General features: G+C 41.6%; 1 protein-coding gene across 6 annotated transcripts in view; it reads left to right on the top strand.

The window, feature by feature from the left end:
• Positions 1-15,024, top strand: part of PLEKHM3 (pleckstrin homology domain containing M3) — a 205,510-nt gene that overhangs the window by 134,685 nt on the left and 55,801 nt on the right. The gene's annotated exons all lie outside the window — the stretch shown is intronic.

The following is a 15,024-nucleotide window of genomic DNA, read 5'->3' as shown; positions in this document are numbered from 1 at the left end:
AGCACGCCTGGCCCATTTCACGTTTTAAAGGAGGGAATTCTGCTCTAGAATAGAGCTATGTTGACTGGGATTCCTGCAGAGACCAGGCAAATGGCATCTGTGCCTGAAGCAGGCCCAAGGGGAGACTCAAGTTGGGCAGATGAACCAGAGAGAGCTTCCATATCTGAAGGGGGCAGCTGTTGCTCAGTAGCCCCAGAGTTGTCTGCTCTTCCCGTTTTCTAAGAGAAGCCGGAAATCTGTATTTTTATGTGAAATTTCTCAATATTTAAACACTCTGCAGGCCAAACAAAACACAGCCACCAGTTTTGACCTCTGCTTTATAATAGAGAATGCCGGCTTTTGTTCCGTCAAACTAATGAATGCTCAATTACGAGAAGGAATTCGGAGGTTAGTGTTAGATTGTGCTCCTCAAAAGGCGGCAGACCCCGTCCCAAACCCTTGAGATACTAATTGACAGACTTGCACAGGCTGACAGCTGGGCTCTGAAAGTGGACACACACAAGGAAACAGCCAAGCTATTCCAGGTCACTTTGCAAGGTCAGGGCAGCAATGCAAACATTAGGAAGGCCGAAGACAAAGGTCAGGTGGCAGCAAGGAAGCCCTGCATTCCCTTAAGCTGTTGGTTGATAAATCATATTCTAAAGGTATCACCAGACTCCCTCTCCCTGGCATTGCTTTGTGAGGTGGAAAATTAAATAGAAATCAAAATTAAGATGGCTGTCAGGAGCTTTTAGGAGGCCAGCACGCCAGTGTGAGGTGAACATGGGATGGAGTTTCTGCCTGGAGCAAAGGTCTCCAAAGGGATGATGATATCCGACATTGGGCATTGCAGAGGTGCTGGCCACTGCAGCGGTCGCACACTGGAGCTTTGGAGGCTGCCTGCCCATGTTCAAATGCCAACTCACCCCAGACACACTAGGTGACCTTGGGCAAGTCACTTCTCTTTGTGCCTTAAGCACTTCATCTCTGAAGTGAGGATAATAGTACCTGCCCCAAAGGTTGTTGTGAGGCCTTAGAGTTAGTATGCATAGAGCACTTAGAACTTTGCCTGACACTTACGGGCTTAGGAGATAGGCGCTTTACTCAGGGTAGAGTATTGCTGTTAGCGTTGTTGTGAGGTGTGGACTTTGTATAAATGACTCCTGGGAGCTTTCTTCGGCGTCATCAAGACACTGCATCTGTGGACACTAGACGACAACCATCACCACAAAAGTAATGCTTGCTATGTCCCAGTTTTGCCCCTCATGTTCTGTAGGGGAATCTAGGCCATAGACACCTGCTATAGCTGCAGCTATACAATCACCATATGGAGCATTACCTTGGTAGGGGACGCAGAAAAGCCTCATTTCCTCTTGCCTCCAGAATGGTCCTAGACCAGACCTCCCCAGTGGCTCCACAGGGGAATTGCACCTGGACAGCCCCTACCCTCTTGAGCCAGGGTATTGTCCCTAGTCCTGCACTTGAGTGAGTGGTACTACCTACCCTCTGAACCTTGCCACCTGTCTTTGCTCTTGCTGAGAGAGGTCTTCAGAGCTTGCACCCGAAGGTGGGTTTTGGCTTGCTGAAAAAGGGAAGCACCTTCAGCACTTGTTTCTTGGAAGAATGCATGACCTTTTGGTGGGCTATGCACAGACATCTTTTCAATTTTAACAAAAAGCAGTCTTTCTGTAAATTTTGTAGAATCCTGGAGTACACATTTTTGTGCTTAAAGAAACCCATGGAGCCCACACTCTTTCTGCAGCTGCAGAGAGAGCTTACCAGACTGAAATGTTGGCAGAAACAAAGAGACGCCATGTTCCTTCCCACCTGCAATTATAGTTTTACTAGCTTGTAAAGCACACATAGAATTTGCAGTACATTCTTCCCTTGCAGTAGGGGAGAGGCCCTGCTGTGAATGTAATTGGCTTTCTAGCTTCCTTTAACATTGAGGTGGAAGGGAGCTGGACTGAAGGGCCTTTACTCTTAGAATTAACTGATGTTGAATTGTGTTTAAATTCCATGCATCTCCCTGAATGCATTTGTTCCATTAAGTCTTAGTCAGAAGTGGAGGCACAGCTTACCTCTGAAAATATCCCAATCCCTATCATTTCTCATCACTTTGTAAAAGCTGAGTTTCTTTCTTTGTAAAAAATGAGTTTTTAACTTAACCCTGGTAGGGATTATTTTCCATCCTGTTAACCTCTGTTAAAGATGTATGGCATCTTTAAATGACAATTTCATACAGTACAGCCCATTTGGGTCACTTTTTATTCTGACTTTGGCCTTGGAACTGTATCATTTCCCAGGAAGAAGACCACAGGCATGTATTTGGATGGAAACTGTATTACTTTACTTCTCAAGTCCTCAGTTTCTTCATTCATGAAGTAAGAGGATTGGATTAAACAATTTTTACAGCCCCTTCCAGCTCTAGGGCCCTTGTTCTGTGCTTTTATAGACCTCAAGAAGTGATGAAATTGTGGAAGTCTTTCTGCATGTATCTGCTTTCTGGGGCCTCCCAGCCAGTTTGCACAAAGTATCCAAGTTTCTGGGTGCAGCAAGGAACCTAGAATGCGAGCCAGGTCACTGAGTGTAGGCTCAGCACCTTCAGTTCTAACTGACAAATGGCTGGATTTCCATTTGCCAAAGGTCAACTATTTCAACTTTTTGTCAGGAAATAGCGGCTTTAAGCATTTTGACAAATATGATCTGAAGGACAGCTTATTAAAACAAGTTAAATATACTGATTTTATATTTTCCTTAAAGACAGATTGGCATCTTAATACCTTACAATTCAGTGGCCGTTAAAATAATGCCCAGTAAACAAAAGTTGGCCAATAAAAATGTGCAGAAGATAATATGCCACCTAGTGGGTTTCCTCCTAAGACGAGCAGCACCAGTCAGGTTATCTGGTGAACTGTGAGTTGGCATTTGTGTTTGGGCTAACAGCAGAGAGCCCATTGCAGCTGAGGTTCGCAAGAGGTGGAACTATTTAAGAACTTGGGCTATAAGGGACATTAAGGGAATGGGGCACCACAAGGGAAGCTTTAGAGCTGAACAACAAAGGAAATCAGGGGAAAGAGACTGTGAAAGGATTCTTGGTTAGAGCAGAGGTCAAGGGCACAGAGAGAAAGTAGGCTAGGCAATCACGGGTAATAAAACTACTGATTTGAGTTTCACCTTTTTCTCTTTTCTCTGCCTACTGCCTGCTGGGGACAGGGACTGATCATCTGGCAGACAGGCAGATATACTGAAAGGGCCAGGATCCTCAGCCTGTGTGCTCCATCCCTGGCTTGGTATGGTGCAGTCTCACGGAAGGCAAGGGGCCTGCCTGCTTCACTCTCATTTTGTAGCACTTAGCCAAGAGGAGAGAGGGAGAGGTCAGAAAACCCACGACCCAGGATGACAGCAACAGTTCATCCTTTAGCAAGTCACAAAATACCTCTGCTGCTTAAAATCTTTCTTTGTAAAATGAGAAGGTTGTACTAAACAATTAGATTAATAATAGCTCCCTTTTATTATATGCTCAAAAACTGTTACTCACTTTTATTATTGAGTGCTTACTTTAGGCCAGACTCTGTCCTAAATCTACATGGATTATCTCATTTAATCCACACAATAACCCTATATAATATACCTATATTAACAGGTACTATTATTATCCACATTTCACCAATGAGATTCACTTGCACAAAGTCATCCAGCTAAAGTGGAGAAGCTGGGATTCAGACCCATCCTGTTCTAGCACAAGTCCTGTTTTATTATTTTTGTTCAATTTTGTGTGAAATGTTTCAAACTTCTTAAAAGAAAGAAGAATGAATACTTCCAGCTGCACAGTTGCTCCTGCAGTGGAAGGACTCCCTTCGTTAGAGAAATAGGCACACACTCTGAACCACTAAATTGGACTGTTTTCTCCCAGCACTCACATTCTCTATTTCTGGAGGTAAACTGCTATCAAATCTACCTGGCAGCAAAGCAAACCCCTCACCCCAACCACCACCATTTCTGAAACTACCATGTCTTTCCACTGTGTGGAAGGCAGGAATAATAGGGCAAAAGGGGGAAAGAAAAGGGCAAATGCACCCATCATTAGCCCTGGAGTGCCAGCACCATGCATAGCAAAAAACCCAGTGCTCGGAGAGACTCTGTAGATATTGGGATTATATCGGTCAGGCCCAGCTTCCTGCCCATTTTCCCCCAAATAGACTGTAACCCCTAAAATTATTTACAGGTCAGTTTTAACTGGTGCCATGGTGGTCAAAATATTTCATTCTGTCTACACCAATGACCTGTAGTCATCAAAAACAGCAAGATGCTATAACAAAGGAACTGGATAACCCACAGAATATATTGCAGTCCACAAGGGAATGCAGCCTAATTAGATATGGATTTATGATGCTGCAAATTTGCTTTTTGCTTTTTTGTTTGTTTATTTTTAAGACCAGGACACTCTCTGTCACCCAGGCTGGAATGCAGTGCATGATCCCAGCTCTCTGCAGCCTCGACTTCCCAGGCTCAAGCAATCCTCCCACCTCAGTCTCTCATGTAGCTGAAACTACAGGTGTGCACCACCACACCCAGCTAAATTTTTTTATTTTTAGTAGAGACAAGGTCTTGCTATGTTTTCCAGGCTGGTCTCAAACTCCTGAGCTCAAGTGATCCTCCCACATTGGCCTCCCAAAGTACTGGAATTACAGATGTGAGCCACTGCACCTGGCCTTGCTTTTTGTTTTTGTTTTGTTTTGCTTTTCAAAATTTTCAGGTTAGCACATTCTGTATCTGTAGCTTTGACTGACCCGTGTCAGTGTGTGGTTTTGTATTTAGAGCTGGCGTGATTCCAAAAAGGACTTTTGAGGTAGAGCTTCTCTCTCTGTCTCTCTCATGCATGTGTATGTGTACGTATTTATAACTGTGACTAATTTTAATTCCTATCCCCTTCCATTGGTTTGAATTATTGACATATACACTTATCAAAGATGAGTCTTTGCTACCCAGGATCCCGTGTGTCTGGAGTTCTGCTAGCATCCATCCCCCAGTTTATGGTTAAAAAACCCAACTTCTAAAATTGCCATCAGCCTAAAGGTTCTCTTCAGCCACGCGAAAGATAGCAAAAATCTCTGATGCAGCTGACATTTTAGGTGTGTGTATAATTTAACAAATTGGTGACCACTCAGCTTTTAGTCAGTGGTCACAAAAGGAATTAGCAGCCCTCCCCTGCTCCCCCAAAACCCAAAGAAGGAAGGGTGTTCCTTGGCTTTGGCCCAGAGGCCTGCTGGCACGCAGTGTCAAACAGCAGCACAATGGTACATTTTGGCCACAAAAGGCTTTGGGGTGGCAGAAAGGGCCAAAATAGTTGTGGCGTAAGTTGGCTGGGATATTAAGTAAATCTGAGTTTAATTTAACATAGAGATAACAACCCTTTTTTTGTTTTCCAACTGGCTGCTGCTTTCTCTGTCTCCATGAGACCAAAGATTGGAGCCAGGAGTTAGTTCATGAGGGTGTTCAAGCCCTTTCAAAGTGAGACATGCAGTGGTCTTTACACAGGCTTTCACGTTTGTCTGGGCAAGATGGAGTAAGGATAAAAAGGCACATGGGTAGCTGGGGGAGGCTGAAAATGGATCTTGAGGCTTGAATTCCTTCTATGAGTTTGCTTAAGCCACATTGCCTGAGCTTAGAATAGCGAGGCAGGCAGTCTGTCTCCTTGGGATAAGGAAGGATTTGGAACTCGGCGACTGTGAGGTCTTGGCCCCTACTGTGTTTTCTGGTTTGTTTTGTTAACAGGAGCAAGTTATTCTAGTTTCTTGCTTCTGGGTTTTTCTTCAGCACACTTTAAGCAATGAGTCTCCACCCCACCGATGGCAATGGGGTGGATGGAATGGGATAATGAAAGGGGTGGCGAGAGAAGTTGATTCAGCTGCCTAGGATGAGGGAGGCAAACTTCAGACCTTGGAGTTAGCTTCTGAATCTGTCAAGGGTGGAGAGGGAAGGAGTCCACAGGATTGAGATCACCTCAGCGTAGGAGAGAAGTTGAAGTCTTTCTGAGAAACTGATATGGCCAGCCGTGCTAGTTAGGAAAACCAGCTTATTGTCTCAACTGCAATTTTATTACCCATGAAATGGTTAACAGTGGAGGAGAAGCTATAGTATTTTAAAATGCAATCTGTGAAATGTAACCAATCAAAAATGATTATGATGCACCTAAAATGTTATGCTGTGTACATTTACCACAATAAGAAAAAGAATATCATCCCCTTTACAAAAATGATTATGAGCACCACAGGAAAGTACTGGCACTGCATGACTTATGGAGTCTATTTTACAGCCTTTTCAGTATCTGTTAAGTGCTAGGTACAATGTACTGTGATGCAGTGAATTTGAAAAAAAAGTAGAAGAGAAGACACACATTCTAGGTAGGAGTGTGCTGAGAGTCCTCTGAACTGAGAGGAGAGGAATACAGTTAGGAGAAAATCACCAGTCCCTCATACCCAGGCTCTAGAGGGCCTCACCTTGAAGGGTGTCCTCAGTTTAAAGGCCAGGGAGTCTAAGAGGGTACAATTTTATGTTTCTTGCCAGGACTGTGTTATGCCTTCCCCAAATAAAATGTCACCTGAGTTACTTCGTTCTCAGGCATGCTTGCAAGAGCCTTTAAAAATAATCCATAAGTGAAAGATTCAGCCTTGAAAGTAAGTCTTGATCTTATCCATCCTGGACCCCAATCCCAGGAGCAGTGCCTGGGCAAGAAAAAGTGCCTCATAAATATGGGGTGAATGAATGAATCAGTTATAGGAAGAGGTGGTGAGGGTAAGAATGAGCTCAAAAGGGGCTATCTGTTCATTCAAACTCTGTTATTGCGTAAGTGAGCATTTGCGAACTGAAAACCTCTTTGGTTTTTTTCTTTAGGACTGCTTGGTCCCGAGTTCAAGTAAACAATTGACTTTCAAGTAAATCTTTAAATAACCCTGGTCTATTGGTTAACTTCAGCATGGCCTCTGAAAAGCAGTTTAGCATAATAGTTGTGGGCAGAGAGTCTGGAGCCAGACAGCTTGAGTTTGTATCTTGCCAGCACCCCTTACCTGCTGTGTGACCTTGAGAAATGTATTTAAACTTATCATGCCTCAGTTTCCTTTTCTGCAAAATGAGGATAATTAAACTACCTACCTCACAAAGTTGTGAGGTTAAGTGAGTTACAAATATGTACAATGCTTAGAAGAGTGTTTGGCATATAGTGAATGCCCTATGAGGGCTGCAATTCAAAGTCCCTTAACAAGAGTCACTTGATTTACAACTGCAATGAGGCTTTATCACACCCCCATGACCACAGATTCTTTCTCTCCGTTTTTTGTTCTGACCAGCAGTTAAAACTATCCCTGGATAGCAAGAACACCTTGAGTGATGTTAGAAACGATCTCAAATGTTACAAAGGGTATTTCTTACATGAGCAATTTGACATTTATTTCACATCCACCACCACTACTAATCTTTTTTAGTTTCGGTGGCCTCAATTTTTCCATTTCTGACATGGATAATAATTTATTTCACATTACTGATAGGAAAACTAATAAAATATGTATTAAAATTTTATTAAAGTTTATTAGCCAATAATAAAGTGTAATAAAAATGCTTTTTCAAATGGCCCAGCAAGAATTACTTATGCTGGCATTTTTTAAAAAATACAATGAAAATAGTAGTTGATTTGCTTTGGTGATCATATCCTCCAAAAGCAATACTATAAAGCTAAGTGACAATGGCCCAACAGAAGAAGCAAGAATAACAATATGTAGCCATCATGATATAGACTGAAACTCAATATCAGAGATGATATTGCTAGCAACTGAGCCCTTAAATGATGGCCTTTTCTGTTGTCAGGTCTTACAGTATATTCTTGCTTTTTTGTTTTTTTATTTTTTGAGACCAAGTCTCATTCTGTCACCCAGGCTGGAGGGCAGTGGTGCGATCTTGGCTCACTACAACCTCCACCATCCGGGTTCAAACAATTCTCATGCCTCAGCCTCCTGAGTAGCTAGGACTACAGGTGCATACCACCACATCCAGCTAATTTTTGTATTTTTAGTAGAGATGGGGCCATGTTGGCCAGGTCGGTCTCCAACTCCTGACCTCAAGTAATCCACCCGCCTTGGCCTCCCAAAGTGGTGGGATTATAGGCGTGAGCCACCGCGCCCAGCTCTATTCTTTAGTATTAAGTTACTAATATATATTATTCACAGTCATGTATTTAAGGAAACCATTTCCTTTCCGTAATTTGAAAATTTCTGGTAACTCCGTTTTGTTTTATTAATACACATTCTCATTTGATGTTAACTACCTGTTTTCTAGGATGTCCTATAATTTATTCTTCTGACATCACCTCGTGACAAGAATTATGAGCACTAAAGCCAATTTGCAATTCTTAAAAAATGAATGAATAAGCAGGGCACGGTGGCTCACACCTGTAATCTCAGCACTTTGGGAGGCCAAGGCGGGCAGATTGTCTGAGCTTGGGAGTTCTAAACTAGCCTGGGCAACATGGCGAAACCCCGTCTCTACTAAAAATACAAGAAATTAGCCAGGTGTGGTGGTGGACGCCTGTAGTCCCCAGCTACTGAAGAGGCTGAGACAGGAGAATCGCTTGAACCCGGGAGATGGAGGTTGCAGTGAGCTGAGATCGCGCCACTGCATTCCAGCCTGGGTGACAGAGCGAGATTCTGTCTCAAAAAAAAAAAAAAAAGAAAAGAAAAGAATGAATAATAAGAGGGAAAATGTGTGAATGTAGAAGGGCTGGGGGTGGCAGGAAGAAGGGAGAAGAGCAACTTGGCCCAGGAATGGCATTGGAAATGGGGAGAAAGGAGAGAGCTGACTGCCCCCAAGACATGTTATTTTTGCTGTGGCTTCTTGCTCCTTTCCACCCCCACCTCTTCCAGTCTGAGCTTTGAGCTTTGAGTACACTTGAATTTTCACCACAGAACTTGGCTAGGCCTCCTAAGGGACTTTCTCTTTCCCATCTTTCCATAAATTATAGGTTTGCACATGAGAGCAGAACACATGATTCCCATTATCTTTTGGGTTTGGTTAGGGGTGTGTGTGTGTGTGTGTGTGTGTGTGTGTGTTGAAAAAAACCTTCTGCCTGCTCTTAAATGTGTATCCTAGTTGAGGGAGGTGGAGCTTTGTTAACATAGTGGCCTATCTACCAAAGAAATGGTCCTCTCCTCCTCTCTAAGGTGGTTTTAACCTGATTCCCTTGACCAGGGTTGACTGCAATCATTTACCTTGGCCTTTTAATAGGAAGTCATGGCCCCACCATAGCAAGGCCTTGTCTGGCTTGTTCACCCACATCTCCAGCATGTGCAACAGTGCCAAGCATACTGCAAGCTCCTCCTGAATGTATGAGGAGATTTTTCTCCCTATTTTGGTGACAAAGTGATATTTCTAGGACACTTCTTACTTTCATAAATGACCCATTCAGATCACCATAAACTAATTGGACAGATCCAAAAAAGTTGATTTACCCCAGAACATAGAGGCCATTTATAGGTAGAGTGTGGAACTCACTAAAAGCTGGAGCCACTGCTAATGCTAGTTAAGTTTAGGAAGCTCCACTTCTGGGTACTCATTTTGATTTGGTACCCAGACCAGTGCAAACACAGTAACAGACAGGGAAAAAGAGTTTATTGCATTGCCCCTGAGTTTATTCTGCACTTTTTGGTATCCTCAAGTACCGAAGCCTCTAAGAGAAATAGGTCCTAGGGAATAGGTACAATGTGGCCTACCAAGTAAGCGGAGTAGACTGTAATTCATGTCAGAGTCTGGAACATTTTATTGCTTATAGATGTAATAGAAGTAGAGTGAAGGCACTGGCGCGGTGGCTCATGCCTGTAAATCCCAGCACTTTGGGAGGCCGAGGCAGGCAGATCACAGGTCAGGAGTTCGAGACCAACCTGACTAACATGGTGGAACCCTGTCTCCACTAAAAATACAAAAATTACCTGGGTTTGGTGACAGGTGCCTATAATCCCAGTTACTCAGGAGTCTGAGGTGGGGAATCACTTGAACCCAGGAGGCGGAGGTTGCAGTGAGCTGAGATCACGCCACTGTACTCCAGCCTGGGCAAGAGAGCGAGATTCTGTCTCAAAGAAAAAAGAAAAAAAGAACTAGAGTGAAGGAATTATCCAAGTGTATGTGTGTGTGTAGAAAAGCAGGAAAAGGCAGACAACATTCATCAAGAAAGAATAGTTAGTGTGTGATGCACAATTCAATAGAAAAGCTGAGGGTCCTGCCTGAAAAAACAGAGCAAGCAAGGATAGTAACTTCACCCACTCAGAGGAGAAGCAGCCTAGCAATGAAGAGGTCTGAAGAAAAGTGGAGAATCATGACATCAAAAAGGAACAGCAGAAAAAGGAACACCTTAAGACGCTGGAGGAAGGAAGAGCCAGAACTGAGTGGAGAGGAAAGGGAAGTAGTAAAGATGTTACCAAGAAGCCTGTGGCAGAGATGGAAGAAACTATCCTACAGTGAATGGACAAGGACTGAGAAAAACAGATATTTTTATAATCCAGATCTTTCTGAATGAGACTACCGTCAACATAGGCCCAATATAGGGTCTAGAGATTACCATAAATTTCCAATATAACCTTATCTTGTAGTTCAATAAGCCAAATATTTACTTGTCCACTATCTCCTGCCCTAACCTTGACCAGCTTCTACTAAATTAATGCCCTCTCTTTCTACTTGACTGCCCTGGCAGTGCTGTTGTTCTCTGTGTACTAAATATAGTTCCAGGGACAAAAGGGATGAGACACATGAAAGGCAACAGCTTAGATATGTTAGTATATGTCTTTCTTGTTCAGGACCAACTAATCCATCTTTGGAGCCCCCTAGAACTACTGCTATTTGATGTTAGCATATTTATTTGGTTGTTTACTGATGAGTAAGTCCTCCCTTACTGTATTTTATAACATGAATTAAATTATAACATGTGTAGCCACTCTGACAATTAAATCCTATGTTAATTCTATTGTTCACTCCAAATAGATGAGACATTGATTTCATAATTTAACAGCTAATATATTTGGGCAGCCTTGTTTACCTAAATAGTGACTTACAGTTAAGATCCTAAGATCCTTTCTCTGTGGTGTGACATTTTTGTGTCAAATGCATTGCGTATTATGCCCTAAAGGCAATAATATATCATTCAGACTTGCTGTTGGTCAAGTAAATGAGGCATGGAAGGAAACATGAGCAAAGTGAACAGTAAATTGCCTTAGATGCATTTGTAGTAAGTTATTCATTTAAATTTACATCAGCAAAAGAATTGTCATTCTTATTCCCTAGCCATATGTTCTTTCCAGAAATGTGTTGCTGTATTACTGTATGCCTGATACAGTCTAACATAGGCCTAGACAAGTATCCTAATTTGGTGTTTCCCAAAGTATGGGGTAGTAAGAATAATAACTAACATTTTTCAGCTCTTAATATGTGCTGTTTACTGTTCTAAGGGTTTTACTGTATATACTGTACTCATTTGATCTTCACAATGAACCTATGAAGTGGGTATTATTTTCCCCACTTGGTAGATGAAAACCTTAGGCACAGAAGGTAAATTACTCAGGGTCATGAGCTGGTACATGGCAAGGTCAGAATTTGAATTCAGGAAGGCTGTTTTGGCCAGTGCTCTTAATTATTATATGAGGATTCCTCTGATTCCATGGATTGCCTACCAAGACAGTATTAGTTGGTACAGATAATTATTTTAGGCAGTTACATAGATGTGGCTTAAAATGACATTGAATTACATAATGAGAAAATTATCCCCTTCAATTCTTTTTTCTGCCCTTCAGGTTAAATCAAACAAAGTTTCATTCTGGTGCTGGTGTGACTAGAACCCCTAACACCTGCTGATCTCCCTTTTCAACAGAGAGTGGGCTGCAGGCTCAGGGCCTTCCAGCATCTGTGTTAGCTTCATTTTATGGCAAGGGATACTGGCTTCCCATTTATGGTATTTCTATAAGGCTTTCATTTTAAATAAACATTTAAAAGTAAATGACTCAATTTAAATAAAGCATTAAATAAATAACACAGGTGGAATGCAGCTGTGACAATACCTGTAAAGGTGTTTTCACCTTGACAGTGTTGAAAGCACTGTCCTGATTCTTCTGTTTTGAAATTCACTTCTATGCAATGACTTTGTCTTTCAGTTGCTTTTAATGGCTTTTAATCTATAGGTTATTTCTTTGTCCTTCTTGTTTTAATCCCCTGGGGTCTTATTACAAAGATTCCCCATTTCCCTCTGTGGGCTTGGGGCTCATCTGGGATGGAGTTTTCACCAAATTTTAATAATATCACATAAATTTAGTTTAAAATATTCCTGTTTTTAAAAATTATACTGTTTCCACTTTTTTGGTGTTAAAATCCCCTTTTTTGTGAAATAATGGTGAAAATAGATGGTAGCTTTTGTTTTGTTTTTAGCATCTTGGCCAATTTAAAAATCGGAAACTTAAAAAAAATTATGCTGATCTAGAAGACAAAAAAGTGCGGTGCCACTGTTCAGTCACTCTCTGCTCAGATATGATTCCTCCGAGTTGCCTGAGCATTCTCGAATATTTCAGGAAGGGTGATATGGACTCACGCTAATCTTTCTTTCTAAAGTATACTCAAGCATTTTCTTCAGGGAAATTGTTAAAGAGTTCCTGCTTATGAAACTCTCTTATGTCTATTACCCTAGGTTTATCATTTTCCCATCAGAACTGCAATCCTAATTATTAATAAAATCATTTTTAAGTATCTGAGATAACTAATTATTGTGAGCAATCAATCCACTGGAATACTTACACAGTACTGACTAAGATGTGTCTATTTCATACACCCTTCCAAAATGGAAAGTTCATAGCACAGTTGAGAAAAACCTAAACAGTCATTGGTTTTTGTTTTTATTTTTCTTTGATGTTACTGGGATTCAGGAGAATAGAGAAGCTACAAAATCTTGCACGTATTTAAGAAAATTTTTAAAAACCATCTTTTCTCCATCCGCCTCTTTATTTCCTGCTTTGATGAACACATTATTTTACATGGGATTTCAGAATTGGTCTAGAAAGACATCATTTGGAGGTGCTGATAGATTTGCAAATGGCCCAAAACGCCCCATGTCAAGCAAGCTAGAGTTAGAAGAGCAGGGCTGAAACACAAACAAGAAGCAAAGTTCAAGAACTCCAGGAAGCTTTAAGGCAGTTTGTCAGGATATGTAATTGTCTGAGTTAGTCAGGGAAGATCTGTTAAAGCCAAGGCCAACATACACCAGTAAACCCAGAGCAACAGTATCACTGCCATAGTCACTGCTCTAAGGAAGAGAGTAGAAACTAGTCAGAGCTTTCAAACCAAAGCATTCCCACACCACCAGGTCGCTCCGTAGATTCAGTGGATATGACTAGCTGGTGTGGAGCTTTTATTTTACTAACTCTGTGGTGTCTGAATGGCCCTATCCCTTACATGACTTTCCTTGTGCCTCAAAGGATCTTCATAGAGAGACAGGCAGGTTCTCAGCTTCATCTGCCCAAGGAACCCAGTTTCAGTAGCACATGATGATGGCTTGTTTCTGATCTTACTCTGGGCCCCATGTTCATATGGAGTCTTTCATGGTCCACTCCAAAGGGACCTGGAGCAGGCCTATCAGACTAATATCGTCTGTTCCCTTGGGAGTAGGCAGGGCCAGACTGAACTATGTGGGTGCCCAGGAAGGCTGGTCATTTGACATCCTGCACTTTGATACTCTTTAAACATATTTTCAATACATATTTAAATAGTATTCAATATATTTAGTAGATAGGGGAAGAGAAACTGATTTTCTATTAATAAAATATATATACATCATCTTTATGTTGAAAATGAAGAATGTATTACATGCTCTGACAGTAACACTAACTTTTTGACTTATTTGGAATGAGATTCCTTAATAAGCTTTTCCATAACTCTGAGCTGGGCAGGGTTAGCCATTTAGTCTCTTCAAGAGTAGAAGCAATATACATGGATATAGTTACAAAATCTTCTTCCAAATATATTTAAAAGTTATTTTTTCCTAACTTTTGTATCATCAAAATGTTTCCCACTTTCTTGTATACCAGATCTTGTCATCTGAGACTAGAGATAGTTTTACTTCTTCCTTTCCATTCTGGAGTTTTTTTCGTTTCTGTTTCTTGCATGATCGCCCTGGCTAGAACTTCCAGTAAAATATTGAATAGATGTGGTGAGAGCAGACGTCGTATCTAGTTCCTGATCTTCCTAGGAAAAAAATGGAGTCTTTCCACCATTAAGTGGGATGTTAACTGTGAGTTTTTCAGATATCCTGTATCAGATAAGGAAGTTCATTTCTATTCCTAGTTTGTTGAGTGTTTTTTTTTTTGAGGGGGGTGGGGACAGGGTCTCACTGTGTTGCCCAGGGTGGTCTTGAACCCCTGAGCTCAAGCAATCCTCCCACCTTGTCCTCCTAAAGTGCTGGGATTACAGGCGTAAGCCATCACGCCTGGCCTGTTGAGTGTTTTTATCAAAGAAGGTATTAGATTTTGTCAAATGCTTTTTTCTGTGTCTATTGAGATGATCTTTATTAATATGGTCTGTTACATTGTTTGATTTTCAAATGTTAAACTAACCTTGCTTTACCAGGACAAGGTTGGTCATAGTGTATAATTCTTTTTATATGTGGATGCATTTAGTTTGATAGTATTTTGTTGAGGATATTTATATCTTTTTCCATCTTTTATATAGTTATTTTCTCTAGTTTTTTCTTCATAATTTTTACTGAATCAGTCCATTTTAACATTTATGTAATAAAACCAGTCCCCTGGACCCATGTTAGTTGACTGCTGACTCAGATGACGGTCAGCTGCCTCACTCCAGGGCTGCTTCTCTGGTTTATATTTGCACTCTACACCTTACACATGCTCACTGCCAAAATGCTGAATGCTCACTATATAAAGAAATGTTTAGGCCGGGCGCGGTGGCTCAAGCCTGTAATCCCAGCACTTTGGGAGGCCGAGGCGGGCGGATCACGAGGTCAGGAGATCG

The sequence above is a fragment of the Rhinopithecus roxellana genome, chromosome 14 (assembly GCF_007565055.1).
Source record: "Rhinopithecus roxellana isolate Shanxi Qingling chromosome 14, ASM756505v1, whole genome shotgun sequence".
Taxonomy (NCBI): domain Eukaryota; kingdom Metazoa; phylum Chordata; class Mammalia; order Primates; family Cercopithecidae; genus Rhinopithecus; species Rhinopithecus roxellana.
Note: the sequence above shows the minus strand (reverse complement) of the source record. Positions and strands in the feature narration are given on the sequence as shown.